Source organism: Vigna umbellata, chromosome 9, assembly GCF_029865625.1.
Source record: "Vigna umbellata cultivar VRB3 chromosome 9, Vumbellata_1.0, whole genome shotgun sequence".
NCBI lineage: Eukaryota > Viridiplantae > Streptophyta > Magnoliopsida > Fabales > Fabaceae > Vigna > Vigna umbellata.
Window position 1 is genome coordinate 10,912,912 of NC_142173.1, and position 6,901 is coordinate 10,919,812.

Sequence of the window (6,901 nt, forward strand, 5' to 3'; positions counted from 1 at the left end):
CACACTAAAAGCTCTAAGAAAGATTTATTGTATTTAACTGATAATATTCCTTAGCTATAAAAATAGAAAATATATTCTATCTTTTTGTTGATGAAAAACTCATGTTGGTGTATGCTTGGTCAAATGTGAAAGCATTTTGCAATGTATTTTGACTTCTTGGGAGGACCAAAACATAGGTGTAATTAGTTTGCTTGCATGTTGTCATACATATTTTGAAGTCACTTAAAAGGCAAGTCAGAGTGCAACCCACTATTCACAAAATCTAGTTAACAAAAACTTAAAATGAAAAAATAAAACTTCAGTTCTTTGTAATTATTTTGCATATTTCTCTTGATTCATTTCCATAATAATAATCTTTTTTTCTAGTAATATGAAAAGGTTATATGTTAATTCTTTTATGATTTGTAAAAATATTAAATTTAATTGAGTCGATCAACAACTTAGAAATATTTATAATTTAAAAAAAATAAAAAAAAATGTTATTTTTGTTAAATTTAAAAAAAAAATTAAATGACTTAAATAAGTATAAAATGTATTAAAATTTCTACTTTGTTAAGATAAGATTGTCAAATAACCCTTTATTTTTTAAGTTTAAATGAATCATCTAACGAAATAATGTTTATCAAAAAGATCGTGTAGAATAACTCACTTAATGCATTATATGTCTAAACAATATCCTACACGCAATACATTATCCTAAACGATATAAAGAGCAGACTATGCTAAACGATATAGTAAACAAACTATTCTAAACGTTATATTAAACAATTATAATTGTTTAAATCAGATGTACGAATAGTCCTTTTTTCTGTTGTGTAGTCTCTCTTTATTTGTGTAGATCCTATCAATGACAAAATGTTTTATTCAAAGTTTTGTGTCGATTCATAAAGACGTTAAGAGATACAAAGAAATTCTAGGAATGTGTTTTCATGCTTTCTATCTAACCAATCACGAAAAAATTTCCTCTACAAAAACATAATAACATCTAGCAATGTACAAAAGGCTACAACAACTCTACCAAAGTCAATGCTTTAGTGTAATAGATCTTTTTCGAAGTTTTCTATAAATAGAAGATTGAATGAAGAACAAAAGAATAATAACATCAACAAGAACAAATTTATTGCACATATTCTTACACTGCCAAAATTCTCTACCTTTGATAGTGTATCATCTAGCATTGAGAATATGATAAGTGCTTGGTATTAATAGATTTCAATGTTAATTTAGCACTTGTCTTGGTCTGATTGTATGTAAAATCCATGTTAGCTACCTCAATTTCCCTTATTTTACAGGAACTGACGAATTCAAGGAGTTAAACCTGTATTTTGAATGAAAGAAGAAATATTTAAACACATTTAAAGAAATATGTCACAACACGACAACAATAATTTGAGGGCTTGAGCCATGAAGAAAACCTAACAAAGCAAGTTTCCTCAAGCCTTGGCCTAAAGCTTAAACCATAAATTTCCCTTTTTCATGAAGTAACGTCACACAACTCTAGTCCAAAATTTCACTACTTAAGCCACAAAGGAAACCCACTAAGGGAGGAAACCTCATGACTAGAGCCATGGACTATTGCTTGCGCTATGCTGTCAGGGTCTATAAATATCAACGTGTTAGATAGATTTTAGAGACTTTGGAAACCCTTTTAGGACTTTAGTTTTATATACTTTTAGGGTGCTTTTAGAGAGACTCTAAAGGGTCATCTCACTCACATCCTTTGTAATCAATAAAACATATTTAGAGGATTGAAGAGATGTATTCTCTTCTTTGTTCGTACTTTTTCCTATCATCCATCAAGAGCTAAATTTCTATTGTGTTGGGGCATGATGTAGGTCATCTGAAGCTTTATGCTTTAAGGTAGATTTGTTGCAAGACAATGAAAATATGTGAAGTCAAGCTCCAATAACCATAGAAAGTNTTTTTCTGGGGCTGTGACTGATAAGAGCCTTTATGAGCATGCCAAGTACACCTCCTTTGAACCTTATGCTGATGATTTGATCACTGTCATAGATGAGATGGACCTCAACTCTGTCACTTTTGTTGGACATTCCATGTCTGCTATGATTGGTTGCATTGCCTCCATTAAAAGACCTCACCTCTTCAATAATCTCATTCTTGTTACTGCTTCTCCAAGGTCACTTCTACTTCTATTCAAACATCTTCTTAACTTGTTTTTTTCTTCTTAATTTTAGTTCTTTTTTTTTATTGTTAAAGACCATACTCTTGAAACATTAGTATTCATTATATATGTTGGTTTAAATGCATTTGTAGTCTTTTTTTATTGGAGAAAATTTCCCTTTTATCTCTCAAATATTAAATAAATTTTTTTAGATTTTGTGATTTGAATAAATTGTCTTTATAGTTCCTTAGTCAAAATATTGTAGGAGATTTTATTTATGTGACTAACTTATTGCATGTGTTTACATGAAAGTCTATCGTGATTTGTATTCTAATTATTAAATATCTTATAATATGTAGTTTTCTTTTAAAAATATTTTCTTAAAGACATTTATACAGAAGACAGATGAATTAAGTAGTTAATTTTAAAATAGTTTTTTTTTTAAATTATTACATAAAAACTTTCTTACGTATTTTCTCTAAATCTGTGATTTAAATTTATGCATAGGATAATTTTTATTTTATAAAAGCTATTCATTCTTTTTTCTTAGAAGTGATTACAAATAAGTTTATCCAAACAGCTCTTGGAAATCAAGGAGGAAATATCTTGTTCTACATCTTTTAATTAAAAAGCATTAACCTTCAACATTAATTCTTCCTTTTGGTGAATAAATGTTAAAACAAAGCTGTTAAACTTACTTTAATGAGGTCACCCAACATTTCACGCCATAATATAGAAATATTAATTGAAAAACAAATGTCAAAATATCTTAATAACTATATTTTAAATTTAATTTATACGTAAATTGAGTTTAGGTTTTTAATCATTCTTATTAAAATAAATCTTCTCAATAATTCTAAAAATGAATTTAAACCTATCTCAATCTCACTAATTAATATATATATATATATATATATATATATATATAAACATTAATAAATCATACACGAAAGAGTTTCTACTTATGTATATGCTATTCTTTTATTTTTCTCCTTGAAAATTTAAGAGAAAATTGTAAAAACAGTTCAAAAACTCTTTTAGATAATTTTTTTATACTTTTATATTCAACTTTTTTGTGTAAATCAATTTTTAACTTATAGAAGACAAGTTTTTTTTCTTATTTTTCATTAGAAGTAATTATAAAAAAGTATTGTGTAGCTTTCCTAATGTGTCGTTGACTCGAATCTTTGTTGCAATACTTTGAAAAGTTCTGATTCGGAAGTTTGCGGCATTTATATTCATTTTTATAAACCAAGCAGGCCTAGCCGGCCAACTCCTTTAAAAATTAAGATGATAAATAATATCTATATTTTTTAAAAATTTAATAATAATAATAATAAAAATAATAACATAATGCAACATGTTTTTATTAATATTTATTTTTTTATTATTATTAATAAAGATCACATAAGTTTTGAGACGAAAACTTTTCTACATTTTACTATTTTCAGAATTAACACATATATAATAACTCTATATATATTTTGAAGAAGCCATATTGTATACATAAATTTATTGTATTTACTTGGGAAAATGATTTTCTTTAACAGTATGATGAGATGACATGCACAGGTATATAAACACAGATGATTACTTGGGTGGTTTTGAGAGGTCAAGCGTTGATGAAATGGTCTCAACCGTAGAGCTGCAATATGAAAGTTGGTGTTCGGCCTATGCTCCCATTGCAGTGGATAAAAATGATGGTGCCTCTGTTGAGAAATTCCATAGCTGCTTGAAAAGCATGGGTGGTGAAGTTGCACTCTCTTTAGCCAAAACTGTGTTTTACAGTGACTACAGAGACATGCTTGAGAAGGTTGAAACACCATGCACCATCATCCAATCAAGCAATGACATGGCAGTTCCAGTTGGCATAGGGCAGTACTTGGAGAAGAAGATCAAAGGGGTGGCCACTTTGGAGATCATAGACATGGTTGGCCATTTCCCTCAGCTCACTGCACACCTTAAGCTAGTTGAGCTGGTGAAAGCTGTTGTGGGAATTTAGATCACTTTGGTATGTAATATTCATCTTCATTGTGTCAAATCTTGTTTCCTGAAATTTGTGTTTCAATGTGTTTGTGTGGAAGTGAACATGGGAAAGTCACTGGTGGGTTGTAGTGTTGTTTTTTTTACTATTAACTCTGAAATTGTCCCCATAAGCCTAATACTTGTTATCCTCAGTCTAAACTAAATAATGGTACGAGTATCGGTGCCGCATCGTCATAATGCTTAATACATTTCTTTTTCTATTAATAATAATTAAAAAAATACTTAAATATCATTTTAAAGGTATGAGCCTTAATGTAATAGTTCGCATCATCATAGCACTTAATATCTTTCTTTCTTTTAACAATAATTAAAAATAAGATCGTTTTAAAGATTGAGTACTTGTGTGATCATTTGCATTGTCCTAATGCTCGATACTTTTTGTTTCTAAAGGGATTAAAATATATTTCTAAAGGTATGAGTACTCGAGTGACCGTCCGCTTCGGCCTAATACTCATTACCTTCTTTTTCACAACCATGCTAAAAATACCAAAAAATATAATATCTTCAAAAACTAAACCATCCACATTTTCGAGCAAACAAACAATCTTTCAACCAAAACCATGTGATCCCTGATTTTCTATTATGAATGGAGATACGTGAGAGCAAGGTCAATACTTGTCAGGTTCACTTCTCAAAAATCCAAATCATTTTCAAAAATTATTCTCAAACAGTTTCATAAAGAACTATGTAACCCTGATTTCTTATTCTAAATGAGAATACGTATGAGCAAGGTCAATCCTTGTCGAACCCCAAAAAACTAAAAAATATATTTTGTTACTTTAGAGTTATCTTTTCGGGGATAGTTAAACATTTTGAAAATCATGCCACACTTTCGCGTATTTAATTAAGGGCACTGTCTTCGAGCAGACACGGTAGGGTGCTAATACCTTTCCTACGAGTAATTGACTCCCAAACCTAGAATTCAGTTTTCGCATATCATGTCTTCCTTTATGATTTTTTTTGTAGTTTTCCAAAATAAACTATAGTCACGACTCCAAAATCTCTTTTTCAAACCCGTCTTTTTTTGTTCGTTGTCCCGTCACATTCCAGTTGTGACACTAAACAAAGCGCAATTAAGAAAAGCTTTACATAGGCTAAATAATATCTTGTACCAAAAGACATTTTCATCTAACTATGAAACTTTTATGAACTATTTGGTATCTCTATTAGAATGCTTAAACGATCAAATCTTTCTTGAGTAATAGAAAATTTGAGCTTTATAGTTATTCTGAATGCGCATTAAAGGGCATTAAATGCACAACGTTTCAAAACAACAAAAGTGATAAGAAAAAGGATATATATATATATATATATATATGTCTGCATGCATATCTATTATACTATGTGTAGATTACCTATGTCAAGCATTCACCTACTCTATCATATACAACTCAGAAGTGGATGTTAGAGAAAAAGAAGACATTCACGCAATGTTCTCTCTATAAAACCTACGAAAAGACTAAGAAGATCCAAAGATCAAAACTACTATGTAAGGAAGCTTGATCAAAAGAAAGTTGATGATTGAAAAATATTTATTTCAAAATTGGAAGTTTGAAACATAACTTTCTAATTCACATGTTTTCAAACCCCTCTCTAGTGGGAAGATTTGAACCCTTGCCCTTGAAATGCACACCCACACCAGAACCATCATGCTACAAGCTTTTCTTTGTCCATTACATACAAAACAACACACAGAAATTTTACAAATAACAATTGATTCACACATTAAACAATAGATTAACAAAACCATTAATTAATTTATTTTCTCGATAATATTGGAACAGTAGACCACTAGCTCACACTTGTGAAAACATGCTCTTTCAGATAAATCAAAATACAATATTTTATTTACCCTTTACAACTTCTCCTGATCTTACATACCACTGCCCAATAGAGGTGTCAATTTGACCCATGACCCTGGGGCTAGCCCTAACCCACTCTTGAAAAAGCCCCCTCTTAAGAAGCCCCTCAAATGGGGGCCAAAAAAAAGCCCCAACCCCCAAAGCCCCCTCTCAAGGGGGTTAGGGTCAGGGTTAAGGTGGGTTTAGCCCACTAAATTTTTTTTGGAAACTAAACTTCAACATTCTTAATAGTAACTATTAAAAGTACTAAATTTTATATTCATGTAATTGATTTCTTATTTCAAATTATTAAATAAAACTAATTAATTATAGTATAATAGAATATTTAATATTCAAAATAACCACTTTTTTAAATAATTAAAAACAATTGCAAACCACACACTTAATTTTATACAACTAAATAGTATTACAAATTTATTTTACTGAAATATTATAAAAATATGTTTTATTTTGTTGTCAATTTTAATAAAATTATGTCTTATGTTGCAGACACCAATTATTAGAAAATTATATATAATTAGTAATATCAAAATAATCCCAAAGAGAGATAATAACATATTAATTTGATTTAATATTTGCATTGCTTTTACAGTTCTTAAAAAGAATCACTGTTTTGTTTCCTCGACTTCTAAAATATCACTCAATCTGCTTTTAATTATTTAAAATTAAAAATAATTCAAAAATTTATTATATAAAATTTTTTGATCAAAAATAGTATTAATATTTTATGTGTAAATTAAACTTATGTTTTATTTTGTTTTTTTCTCTCTGATAATCTTTTCTCAAAATCACCATAAGATATATTATAAAAAGAAAGTTAATTTCTTAAAAATTTATAAAAAAATGAAAATTTTAAATAGACCTAAAGTAC

At 28.9% G+C, this 6,901-nt stretch overlaps 1 pseudogene; it reads left to right on the plus strand.

Moving 5' to 3' along the window:
* Positions 1 to 1,567: 1,567 nt before the first annotated feature.
* Positions 1,568 to 4,290, plus strand: LOC148192523 (karrikin insensitive 2 receptor IA pseudogene; annotated as a pseudogene).
* Positions 4,291 to 6,901: the final 2,611 nt, after the last annotated feature.